This window comes from Synchiropus splendidus, chromosome 10, assembly GCF_027744825.2.
Source record: "Synchiropus splendidus isolate RoL2022-P1 chromosome 10, RoL_Sspl_1.0, whole genome shotgun sequence".
NCBI lineage: Eukaryota > Metazoa > Chordata > Actinopteri > Syngnathiformes > Callionymidae > Synchiropus > Synchiropus splendidus.
The window spans coordinates 19,971,806-19,985,377 of record NC_071343.1 but is presented as its reverse complement, the minus strand read 5'-3'; the positions used below and the strand labels follow the sequence as shown (position 1 = coordinate 19,985,377).

The 13,572-nt window shown below is 47.0% G+C and overlaps 3 non-coding genes across 3 annotated transcripts; 2 read left to right on the top strand and 1 right to left on the bottom strand.

Annotated features, from left to right (window-relative positions):
* Positions 1-5,155: 5,155 nt before the first annotated feature.
* Positions 5,156-5,228, bottom strand: trnak-cuu (transfer RNA lysine (anticodon CUU)). Its single transcript has one exon. It is a non-coding gene; the product is annotated as a tRNA-Lys (tRNA).
* A 738-nt stretch (positions 5,229-5,966) lies between these two features.
* Positions 5,967-6,040, top strand: trnan-guu (transfer RNA asparagine (anticodon GUU)). Its single transcript has one exon. It is a non-coding gene; the product is annotated as a tRNA-Asn (tRNA).
* Positions 6,041-12,811: 6,771 nt separating this feature from the next.
* Positions 12,812-12,884, top strand: trnak-uuu (transfer RNA lysine (anticodon UUU)). Its single transcript has one exon. It is a non-coding gene; the product is annotated as a tRNA-Lys (tRNA).
* The last annotated feature ends 688 nt before the right edge of the window (positions 12,885-13,572 follow it).

Below are 13,572 nucleotides of genomic sequence, written 5' to 3'. Positions count from 1 at the left end.
ACCTGGTCGGTCTAAAGGCTTCCCCCGCCATCGGAGCCAGCTCACCACCAGATGGTGATCAGTTGACAGTTCTGCTCCTCTCCTAACCTGAGTGTCCAGAACATGTGGCCACAGGCCAGATGGAACGATCACAAAATCGGTCATTGACCTACGACCTTGGGAGCTCTGGTACCAAGTACACTTATGAGCCTCCCGATGTTCGAACATAGTGTTTGTGATGGACAAACCATGTCTAGCGGAGAAGTCCAACAACAAACAACCATTCGGGTTAAGATCAGGCAGACCGTTCCTCCTAATCACGCCTCTCCAAGTTTATCCCTCATTGCCCACGTGAGCATTGAAGTCTCCCAGGAGGACAATGGAGTCACCGGGTGGGGTCTCACATAGGACCCCATCCAGGACCCCCAAGAAGGCCGGATACTCCGAACTGCTATTCGGTGCATACGCACAAACAGCAGTCAGAGTTTTCCCTCCCCGAAGCCTAAGCCTCAGGGAGGCGACCCTCTGGTCCATCGGAGAGAACTCCAACAAACAGGCGCTCAACCGGGGGCTTGTGAGTATCCCCACTCCCGCCTGGCGCCTCACACCATGAGCAACACCCGAGAAGGACAGAGTCCAGCCCCTATCAAGGAGCTGGGTTCCAGAGCCCAAGCTGTGCGTGGAGGTGAGCCCCACCAGATCTAACTGGTAACGCTCCATCTCCCGCACTAACTCAGGTTCCTTACCTCACAGAGAGGTGACATTCCACGTCCCCAGAGCTAACCGATGCAGCCCAGGGCCTCTGCGCCAGCCTTCTCTCCTTCCACTGCCACCCAAATGACAGCGCACCCGACTCCTGGATTGCCCTCCACAGGTGGTGAGCCCATGGGGCAACGATGGGATGGATGAAGCACGGTCCACGCTGCTCTTTCGGGCTGTGCCCGGCCGGGTCACGTCGGTCGCCCGCTCACCAGGCGCTCGCTGACGGGCCCAACACCCAGGCCTGGCTCCAGGTGTGGGCCCCGGTGTCCCTCCGGGCCGGGTACTCCTCATCCATTTTCCCTCCTCCATAAAGTCGTCTGGACCGTATTTAGTCTGACCTCTCATCAAGGACCTGTTTGTCAAGGATGATCCTACCAAGAGCACAAGGCTCCCGACAATATAGCTCCCTGAATCATTGAGGTACTCAAACACTCCCACCACGATATGGTGACGGTCCATGGAGGAGTGAGAATGAGAATGTGTGTGAATCTAAACAAAACTGTATTCATGTGGACACCAGTTGTACATAATCTGTGATGTTCATTCTCATGCACGTACAGGGTCATTTGCATTCAGACCCCTTTAATGGATCAGGTTCGATAACAACAATCCATTGAAGGTGTGATGTTTTTTTTCCTCTCTGGTATGTTATACATGCATGATAAGAAATTGGTTCGTATCGTGGTTGAACCAATGACCTTGGCGTTATTAGCAACTGACATTTTGACTGGAGTCATTCTGCAGACCTGTCCAATTGATTATGAAGAACAACACATGAGATGGGGCGGAAGACTCACAGTCATCATGTCTGTTTCAGGCAAAAGGGGACATTTGATGATGAGGATGTGGGAGTGGATTTCCTCTTTACCGTTCTTACCGTTGTTGCCTCGGTTGGTCCATCTATAAGGCACATCAGATGATAAGATGCATCATCAGCTTTTGAGCTAACTGGCCTTCTATGACACAGGTGTGTTTCAGACACGAGGAGAGCTGTTATACTGGTGTTTTGGAAATGAAGAGACAATGCTCTGTGGAATGAAGAATCTTAGGTTGTTTGTGAGAGTGCTCAGTTATCTGGGTCATCACGCTGCAAAGGTTTGAATCAGGATCAACCGGACTAGTAATTGTCAAAGAAAACATTTGGCCTTCTATCCAGGAGGCTTCGTCAGTTCTACTGAGCTGGGTTGGAGTTCAGGTTTATATCAGGCCATCTGAATGGGACAAGATGTTGATGGACAGGGGTGGAGCCAGTCCAATGTGATGGGTGACAAGAGTCAGCATTATTAATTAATATTAATGGCTCCCTGCCCATTGAGGATGGGTATTGATGGGCCATTAATGCAAATGATGAATGTAGCCCAGGTGGCAATTGGGGCTATTCAGATGTTGATACCACACTTTACAGGTGTGAAGGACCTGTCCAGGTCTAGATCAATGGCAAAATCTGCCTGGGGAGGGTGTTCAGCACAGCATTGTATGAGGACGACAAACAAGCAGCATCAAACTAACCCCATTGGTTCCACTGTGTGCTCCAGATCGGTTTGACACAAAAACTTGCACCTGCAAATTTGAATGAAAAAAAAGAAAAGCAGAGTGCCGTGACCCGGATTCGAACCGGGGTTGCTGCGGCCACAACGCAGAGTACTAACCACTCTACGATCACGGAATATAGGAAGTCTCAAAACAGTGCAAAGCAATAACAATATAACAATAACTCAACGTTCAAACTTTAATGTCCAGATTCACAATATGACCAACCTTGTTCAGTGGCAAAGAGAAACAGGAAAAGCTCACTTTATCAGTTCATTCCTCATCCAAGAATCCCTGGAATTCTTCTTCTTCAGTGTCTGAATTGAACAGTCGGGCGAATACAGCATCCAACATGCCCGACTCCGTCTGGTCAAAGTCATCATTATTCGAGTCAGTGTCGCTGCTGTTGTCTGGCAGTTCAATGATGATTCCTGCCTCTCTGAAAGCTTGGACGACAGTTGAGACTGATATATCAGGCCAGGCATTTACGATCCACTGGCAGATAGAGGCGTATGTTGTTCGGCATTATCTCCCTGTCTTGGTGAACGTGTGTTCGTCTTCTATCATCCACTGTTCCCACACAGTTCGCAGTCCAGCTTTGTATGCCCTGTTGACACCAATATCAAGCAGCTGGTGTTCTTTAGTCAATCCAGCGAGACTGACGACAAGCCCCGACGTGTCCCGGTTGTTCAACGTTGACTTCGAACGTCTTTTCTTCAACCATCCCTTCAGGTTAGCTTTGAGGACGATGATGACGGCTGGAAAATTTTCTTTTGGCAAGGTCTTCCTGTTAAAATTACCAGTGGGTGGAATTTTCTCAAATCAAATATTGGCCAGTAAGGGGATCGAACCCATGACCTTGGCGTTATTAGCACCACACATTATCTTATTTTATCTACCTTGGATGTGTTGTCTACATCCTAATGTCCCATTCATGCGTTCAAAAAGGGATCATTGCTTCCGTTCATGGTCTGTTGCTTCTGAATGCAAATGACACTATACATGCGTGAGAATGAACATCACAGATTACGTACGAGAATATCATGTACGAATGTACCATTCCGTAGTAGAGTATGAGCATGAGACTTCTGGTGTCCGAATGGAGGAGCGGCTAGAAGACTTGGGGTGTAGACAGGAATGTCTGTTTTCTCTGGAGCTCCCTGAAGGTCTTGTCTCAGCGACTCAGCCTGGAGGACAAATGTGGGCGTGCACGTGTGTGACGATGTGTATCTGGTACGAGGAACGCCCTTGATCCAGCCACTATTTATTGTGTTTGTACTTTGAACAATTTGATGGATAGCGATGCCAAGCGATGAGACGATGTTATGCTGATGTGGAATAAACCGAAGCTTGCATCCCACTGCTTCTGTGGTTCCTTCTGCCCTGACTTGACGCCCTGAGAAGTGTATCACCCGCTGGCCGCACAACACGAACACATTCACCATAGAAATGGAATGCATTTACAGTAAATGCACACACATGCCATAATCCTGATTGAATGTTCTCTGGTCCCTTATTTTTTTGGTTTTGTGTTTCTCACAGATCGGATGGACAGATTTTCAGAAATACAGAAGTATTGTCCCTTGAAAACTTTGCTCCTTGTTTGTGGCAGGCTGACTCTTCCAAATCCCAGCTACGGTTAATGATGTGTCAATAAGTTACATTTACTTTTTACTTTGCATTCCAGGACAAAATCACGTGCTCGGAGGTTGGGCAGCGTCCGGTTCCTTTCACGAGACTGTGGCAACAAAGAAAGTAAATGAAGGGTCCAAATGATGCAAATTTCAGTCAGCTGTTGTTTTGCTTGATAAAACAACTCGTACATTTTAAATGTATGTAGAACCAGGAAGGAACGAGGACGTTGAAAACACTGTGTTCATTTTAAATGGGACTCCACAATACTTGTTCCTAACCAATAAACTGATGCTATTTAAACTGCTCTCTGATGCTCTAATATAATTTGTTCTCAAAGTAGTTTTATCCTCGATTAACCAGTGACACCTGGTGATGCTGTGTAATAATGGATAGAAATAAACCTTTTCTGTTTGTAAACTTAAATGTAGTGATGAGGCCACTACTTTTATATTCACACACCGTAACACGACAAAGATGTTGCTTTCATTCGTGAAAAGGTTTGTGTTGCAAAAACAAAATCATCAGTTGAGCAGCAAAAGTACATTAATTACTACATAAATGTCAGATCAAAAGAGCAAAATATAATTTAAACAATCAATATAAACAGTCCAAAAAAATTGCTCAAAGCTGTGATCGCTGAACTTTGCAGGTTTTAACTGGTTATTCCAGTTTCTATGCAGCTGCTGACAACCTTCTGAAGGTCAGTTGTCAGGATGGCCGAGCGGTCGAAGGCGCCAGACTCAAGGTGATAAACCTTCCTAACCCTGGGACAAAAAACACCATCTCAAATACAGACACAAGCAACTAATATATTGAAAATATCTGGATTTTCTTGTCGTTTAATTTTGTCCAAATCTTCATTGAAGTCAGCATCTTGGAGAAAACCACCTGTGATTTGGAACTCCGACAAAAGAGTCAAACGTGTATTGGAACTTTTGTTGTGTTGAGTTAAACTGTGGGACCATATTCTGCAGTTCCTGTGGGGAAAACAACAAGTAGTACTGAATGTAACTTATGCTGCAGTGCTAATATTTACCACACGAGCCTGATTTGCACATGCGTCGTGCTAGAGCATTACAGCGTCCCTACGGTCCTGGTATATGTACTACATTGATTTGTTCTGGAGTTTTGTGTTTGTGTGACAGTGACACAAACGTAACACAAAGAAGGGAAGATTTGCCTCTGCAGTCGGTGCACAGTGTGGACACAAGGATGTAGACCAACCAGATTAGAGGCAGATAAAATACTGCGCCCAACGTGGGGCTCGAACCCACGACCCTGAGATTAAGAGTCTCATGCTCTACCGACTGAGCTAGCCGGGCCACCGGCGTGAGAAAAGTTCCAAAATTAGAGGATTTCTTGAACCATCTTGAAATCTTGAAAAAGAATATGAATTGTTAGGTTGGTGGTTCAAACCCACACAGGTATAGACCCTATTTGATCACAGCCTGTGGAAAGAGGAAACTGAAACTTGAATGAAAAAAAAGATCAAATGAAATATCTCACCAACACAGCTGTCAAGCCACGTCACAGACGGGGCAGGAGTCTTGGAATTGAGTGACTGTCTATTTCAAAAATAAACTCTCAGTGACAAACACTTAACAACATAATATCCATGTATCAAGTGTCGAGTAACCTTGAGTTAGTGGACTGTTTTTATACTGTTCTCTGAGCCAGATGTTTCCTTTCTCAATACCACATTAGGAGACATTGAGTGAAAGTCTCAGCAGGTGACCTGGGGTGTGAGAGGTGCCAGGTACGAAACCCAGATGAGCCCCATCTGAGGGACTCCTTTTAGAGTTGTAGTTTCTGTGCACCCTCTGTAACCATACTGCCCTATATCACACTAGTGAATGGGCTTGTTCCAGAATGATCTTTCAACTTTAGCGTGATGAGGTTCCTGCAATGAATTTGATCAATCAATCGATAGGTATCAATAGAGAGCAGCTGACCAAAATGATGGTCAGTTTCCCACACTGGGAGTCAATGGTGGCCTGAGGGCTCGACCGAATGGGACATGTTTACAAACGTTTGATCCAGATGTTAGATTGCTGTTCCATGTCTCTGTGGCGCAATAGGTTAGCGCGTTCGGCTGTTAACCGAAAGGTTGGTGGTTCGAGCCCACTCAGGGACGTAGACTGTTTTATGGATACTAAATTGTGTTTCAACTGGGCTGTCAAACTCAATCCCTGAAGGGGAAACAAAGGCTTTGAATTCAACTGCAATGATACAATTGAGAATGTCCATCCTTCGTCGTCCGCTTATCCGTTGCCGGGTCACGGGGGTAGCAGCTTCAGGAGGTCACGCCAAACGCCCTTCTCCCGAGCAACATCCACCAGCTCCGACTGGGGGATCCCGAGACGCTCCCAGGCCAGCGTCGAGATATAATCTCTCCACCTGGTCCTGGGTCGACCCCTCGGTCTCCTCCCAGCTGGACGTGTCTGGAACACCTCCAAAGGGAGGCGTCCAGAGGGCATCCTGATGAGATGCCCGAACCACCTCAACTGACTCCTCTCAATGTGGAGAAGCAGTGGCTCTACTCCGAGCCTCTCCTGAGTGACAGAACTTCTCACCCTATCTCTCAGGGAGACGCCTGCCACCCTTCGGAGAAAACCCATTTCAGCCGCTTGTATCCGGGACCTTGCTCTCTCGGACCCAAAGCTCATGACTGTAGGTGAGGGTCGGGACGAAGATTGATCGGTATATACAGGACTGTCTCAGAAAATTAGAATATTGTGAAAAAGTTCTTTATTTTCTGTAATGCAATTTAAAAAACTAAAATGTCATACATTCTGGATTCATTACAAATCAACTGAAATATTGCAAGCCTTTTATTATTTTAATATTGCTGATTATGGCTTACAGCTTAAGAGAACAAAAAAATCCTATCTCAAAATATTAGAATATTTCCTCAGACCAAGTGAAAAAATGTAAAACAGCAAAAAAAACAAATTCAATCATTTGAAAATGCCCATTAATGCACTCAGTACTTGGTTGGGAATCCTTTTGCCTGGATTACTGCATCAATGCGGCGTGGCATGGAAGCAATCAACCTGTGGCATTGCTGATGTGTTATGGATGCCCAGGATGCTTCAATAGCGGCCTAGCTCAATTGCACTGTTGGGTCTGGTGTCTTTCAGCTTCTTCTTCACAATACTCCACAAATTCTCAATGGGGTTCAGGTCAGGGGAATTGGCAGGCCAATCCAGGACAGTAATGCCATGGTCAGTACCCCAGTGACTGGTGGTTTTGGCACTGTGGGTCCAGGTATCAAAAGCCACTGTTCACAGACGTGTCCGAGAAATGGGCTACAATAACCTTATTCCCATGGTCAAGCCACTTCTGAAGTCTTGCGTCTGACTTGGGCTATGGAAAAGAAGCACTGGAAAGTTGCAGAGTGGCCCAAAGTCTTCTTTTCAGACAAAAGCAAGTTTTGTATTTCATATGGAAGTCAAGGCGCCAGAGTCTGGAGAAAGGCTGGAGAGGAGCAAAATCCAAGTTGCTTGAAATCCAGTGTGAAGTTCCCACAGTCAGCAATGGTTTGAGGAGCCATGTCAGCTGCTGGTGTTGGTCCACTGTGTTTCATCAAGTCCAGAATAAATGAATGTGTTTACCAAGAGATTTTAAAGCAATGCAGGCTTCCGTCTGCTGAAAAGCTCTATGGCGATGATGATTTCATTTTCCAGCATGATCTGGCACCTGCCCACAGTGCCAAAACCACCAGTCACTGGGGTACTGACCATGGCATTACTGTCCTCGATTGGCCTGCCAATTCCCCTGACCTGAACCCCATTGAGAATTTGTGGAGTATTGTGAAGAAGAAGCTGAAAGACACCAGACCCAACAGTGCAATTGAGCTAAAGGCCGCTATTGAAGCATCCTGGGCATCCATAACACCTCAGCAATGCCACAGGCTGGTTGCCTCTATGCCACGCCGCATTGATGCAGTAATCCAGGCAAAAGGATTCCCAACCAAGTACTGAGTGCATTAATGGAGATTTTCAAATGATTGAATTTGTTTTTTTTTTTTGCTGTTTTACATTTTTTCACTTGGTCTGAGGAAATATTCTAATATTTTGAGATAGGATTTTTTTGTTCTCTTAAGATGTAAGCCATAATCAGCAATATTAAAATAATAAAAGGCTTGCAATATTTCAGTTGATTTGTAATGAATCCAGAATGTATGACATTTTAGTTTTTTAAATTGCATTACAGAAAATAAAGAACTTTATCACAATATTCTAATTTTCTGAGACAGTCCTGTAGAGAACTTTGCCTTCTGGCTCAGCTCTCTCTTATGGACAACAGTGCGGCAAAGGGATTGCAATACCGCCCCTGCTGCCCCAATTCGCCGACCAATCTCCAAATCCCTAATCCCCTCACATGAGAACAACACCCCGAGATACTTAAACTTCTCCACTTGAGGCAAGATCTCAGTCCCTACCCAGAGAGAGCAATCCATCCGTTTCCGGTTGAGAGCCATGGTCTCGGACTTAGAGGTGCTGATCCTCATGCCAGCCGCTTCACACTCAGACGCAAACCGATCCAGCGTGAGCTGTAGGTCACGCGATGATGAAGCCATCAGAACCAAATCATCTGCAAAGAGTAGAGACTGGATCTTCAGGCCACCAAACCGCAAACCCTCCTCACCAGAGCTGCGCCTGGAAATCCTGTCCATGTAGACCAAGAACAGGATTGGGGACAAAGCACAACCCTGGCGAAGCCCAACACTCACTGGGAATACATCGGACTTGCATCCAAGTATACGAACACAACTCCCGTCCCGGGAATACAGAGACTGAACAGCCCTCAGTAGAGAACCACTCACCCCATACTCCCGAAGCACCTCCCACAACCGATCCCTGGGCACCCGGTCATACGCCTTCTCCAAGTCTACAAAGCACATGTAGACGGGTTGGTCATACTCCCAGGAACCCTCGAGAACGGTCGCAAGAGTAAAGAGTTGGTCCGTAGTTCCACTGCCAGGACGGAACCCGCATTGTTCCTCTTGAATCCGAGGTTCGACTATCGATCGGACCCTCCTTTCCAGCACCTTGGAGTAGACCTAACCAGGGAGGCTGAGGAGTGTGATGCCTCTGTAATTTGCACACACTCTCTGGTCCCCCTTTTTAAATAGAGGGACCACCACCCCCGTCTGCCACTCGTCCGGTACCGACCCAGATCTCCACGCAATGTTGAAGAGGCGTGTCAACCACGACAGCCCATCAACACCCAGAGCTTTCAGCATTTCAGGACGAATCTCGTCAACTCCCGCAGCCTTGCCACCGTGCAGTTTTTAGACTACCACAGTGACTTCAGCCCGAGAAATTAACAAAGACTGCCCATCAGCCTCCAGCTCTGTCTCCCTTACAGAGGGCGGAATATCCGGATTCAGGAGTTCCTCAAAGTACTCTTTCCAACGACCAAATACATCCTCTCTTGAAGTCAGCAGCAAACCATCCTTGCTGTAAACAGCTTGAATGTTCCGCTGCCTCCCCCTCCTGAGGTGCTTGACCGTTTTCCGGAAGCGCCTTGGTGCCGATCGAAAGTCTTCCTCCATGGACTCTCCAAACTTCTCCCACACCCGCTGCTTGGCCTCAGCAACAGCCGAAGCCGCAGCCCTTCGAGCCAGACGGTACCTTGCAACTGCCTCAGGAGTCGCACAAGACATTAGGTCTCGATACGACTCCTTCTTCAGTCGGACGGCTTCCCTGACCTCTGGTATCCCCAAGATGTCCTTGGGTTGCTGCCCCTTGAGGCACCAATGGTCTTCAGGCCACAACTCGCTACTGAAGCCTCAGCCATGGCGGTTTTGAACACCGACCACTCATGGTCGATGTCCCCAACCTCCACAGGGATGCGTGAAAAAGCTTCCCGGAGGTGTGAGTTAAATGCTCCTCTGACGGCTTCGTCCTCCAGACGTTCCCAGTTCACCCGCACTATCCGTTTGGGTTTACCTGGTCGGTCTAAAGGCTTCCCCCGCCATCGGAGCCAGATCACCACCAGATGGTGATCAGTTGACAGTTCTGCTCCTCTCCTAACCCGAGTGTCCAGAACATGTGGCCACAGGCCAGATGAAACGATCACAAAATCGATCATTGACCTACGACCTTGGGAGCTCTGGTACCAAGTACACTTATGAGCCTCCCGATGTTCAAACATAGTGTTTGTGATGGACAAACCATGTCTAGCACAAAGGTCCAACAACAAACAACCATTCGGGTTAAGATCAGGCAGGCTTGTGAGTATCCCCACTCCCGCCTGGCGCCTCACACCATGAGCAACACCCGAGATGGACAGAGTCCAGCCCCTATCAAGGAGCTGTGTTCCAGAGCCCAAGCTGTGCGTGGAGGTGAGCCCCACCAGATCTAACTGGTAACGCTCCATCTCCCGCACTAACTCAGGTTCCTTACCCCACAGAGAGGTGACATTCCACGTCCCCAGAGCTAACCGATGCAGCCCAGGGCCTCTGCGCCAGCCTTCTCTCCTTCCACTGCCACCCAAATGACAGCGCACCCGACTCCTGGATTGCCCTCCACAGGTGGTGAGCCCATGGGGCAACGATGGGATGGATGAAGCACGGTCCACGCTGCTCTTTCGGGCTGTGCCCGGCCGGGTTACATGGGTCGCCCGGCCACCAGGCGCTCACTGACGGGCCCAACACCCAGGCCTGGCTCCAGGTGTGGGCCCCGGTGTTCCTCCGGGCCGGGTACTCCTCATCCATTTTCCCTCCTCCATAAAGTCGTCTGGACCGTACTTAGTCTGACCTCTCATCAGGGACCTGTTTGTCAAGGATGATCCTACCAGGAGCACAAGGCTCCCGACAATATAGCTCCCTGAATCATTGAGGTACTCAAACCCCCCCACCATGATAAGGTGACGGTCCATGGAGGAGTGAGAATGAGAATGTGTGTGAATCTAGACAAAACTGTATTCATGTGGACACCAGTTTTACATAATCTGTGATGTTCATTCTCATGCACGTACAGGGTCATTTGCATTCAGACCCCTTTAATGGATCATGTTCGATAACAACAATCCATTGAAGGTGTGATGTTTTTTTTCCTCTCTGGTATGTTATACATGCATGATAAGAAATTGGTTCGTATCGTGGTTGAACCAATGACCTTGGCGTTATTAGCAACTGTCATTTTGACTGGAGTCATTCTGCAGACCTGTCCAATTGATTATGAAGAACAACACATGAGATGGGGAGGAAGACTCACAGTCATCGTGTCTGTTTCAGGCAAAAGGGGACATTTGATGATGAGGATGTGGGAGTGGATTTCCTCTTTACCGTTCTTACTGTTGTTGCCTCGGTTGGTCCATCTATAAGGCACATTTGATTATAAGATGCATCATCAGCTTTTGAGCTAACTGGCCTGCTATGACACAGGTGTGTTTCAGACACGAGGAGAGTTGTTATACTGGTGTTTTGGAAATGAAGAGACAACGCTCTGTGGAATGAAGAATCTGAGGTTGTTTGTGAGAGTGCTCAGTTATCCAGGTGATCACGCAGCAAAGGTTTGAATCAGGATCAACCGGAATAGTAATTGTCAAAGAAAACCTTGGGCCTCCTATCCAGGAGGCTTCGTCAGTTCTATTGAGCTGGGTTGGAGTTCAGGTTTATATCAGGCCATCTGAATGGGACAAGATGTTGATGGACAGGGGTGGAGCCAGTCCAATGTGATGGGTGACAAGAGTCAGCATTATGCTAATGGGGTCTTCTTTTGCCAAAATGCAGACAGTGCTGTCTTCAAATGAGTGTTTCTTGTCCTCTATATGTAAATGGACTGCAGAGTCTTGTCCAGAGGAGTTGGCGCTCCTGTGTTGGGCCATTCATTTGTGGAGAGGTTGTTTAGTTCCTCCAATGTAAAGGTCTGGGACTCTTGGCTGCACTGGACTGCATAAACCACATTGCTCCTTTTCTGGCTCATAGGGAATAACGATGCTGTTACGGCGCTGGACATTGTTTTCTTTGTCCTTTGTGTTCCCTTTTGATGTTTTGGTCATTCCTGAATCTCCTCCTTCTCTCTCCCCCTAGGTGAGCTGGGGATGTTTTGGGCTCGATGTCTCAAAGTTCTGATGACTCCCAAGTTTTTGTTCTAGTGAGAGTCAAACTGGAGGTATTGGTCGGCGTGTGTTGGTTTCCTGTACACTTCGATGTTCAGGCTCCTGTCTGCTTGGATGTTTACAGCACAGTCCAGAAAAGGTAGTCTGTTGTTTTCCACATCTTCTCGGGTGAATTTGATGTGTCCGTCTACCAAGTTGATGTGTTGTGTGAAGGGTTCTACTTCATCCTTTTAGATTAGGACCCAGGTGTCATCCACATATCTGAACCAACAGCTGGGTGGTGTGGCCTTGTATGAAACTGTTAGAACTGACAAAGCCTCCTGGATAGGAGGCGAAACGTTTTCTTTGACAATTACTAGTCCGGTTGACCAGATTCAAACCTTTGCTGCGAGATTCAAATTCTGAGCCAAAGAAGAAGAGAAAGACAACACTGAGGTTCACTGATGATGGAGAAGCACTATTTCATTCCTTGAGTACATTTTAAGAGGTGTTATCAGGGGGTTAGATTGGGTGTCGGGAGCCTCAGTACAGTTTTTGGAAATGAATTAAAGACGAAATTGTCCTACATCCTTGTGCCCATACAATGCACCCAGAGTCAAATCTTTCCTTCAATGTGTTATGTTTGTGTGTCTGTTTGCTGTCTGTCAGTCAAACACAGAGCAAAGTGGTCTCATCCTTCAGTTGTCTAGACCTGTACAATTGCTATCTGCCAGTGGATCGTAAATGTCTGGGCTGATACATCAGTCTCAACCAATACTGTTGCGTTGCAAAGCATGAGTTAAACCGATGATGCGCAACGTCCTCTGCTTCCACACCACGACCCGTGTCCAGAGCCTGGATAGCTCAGTTGGTAGAGCATCAGACTTTTAATCTGAGGGTCCAGGGTTGAAGTCTCTGTTCAGGCGGTGCTTTTATCAGGCACATGGTCTCCAGGCAAGATGAGCACCAAAAGCTGTTCTGAACCTTCACATGCCCAATTTAAATCTTCATAACACCACTTCAAATGGATTAAAGGAGTAAATCTTCCTTCCTAAACACCATTATATTTGTGGGCGGGTGAAGGCTCGAAGATCATGACTTGACTTTTTACTTTTCAAACCACCAGAACCGCAAACAAAAACATGGTCAACCAATCTTTCATTCATGATGCAGAAATAAAAGACTGTTTGACTCCACGAGAAGAATATTAGCACAGTGCATGACACACATTTCATCACATCTTCTCTCGTCTGTATAGTTTGTATTTGTATTGTTGTTTCCAAGCAGCTGTGATCGTGTCGATGTTAGTACTCTGCGTTGTAGCCACAGAAATTCCGGTTTGAATCCGGTCACGGTACTTTGCTTTTCTTCACATCACTGTGAGCCTTCAGTCCCATCCAATATGTTGTTCTTCATTGGACAGGTCTGCAGAATGTCTCCAGTCAAAATGAGGGTTGCTAATAACATTGTGATCATGGGTTCTACCCCAGCAATTACCTTTTTTTTTCATGGATATAAAACATCCAAGGAAATATAAAATGCTAGAATGTAATTTGTTCTCAAAGTAGTTTTATCCTCGATAAACCAGTGACACCTGGTGCTGCTGTGTAATAA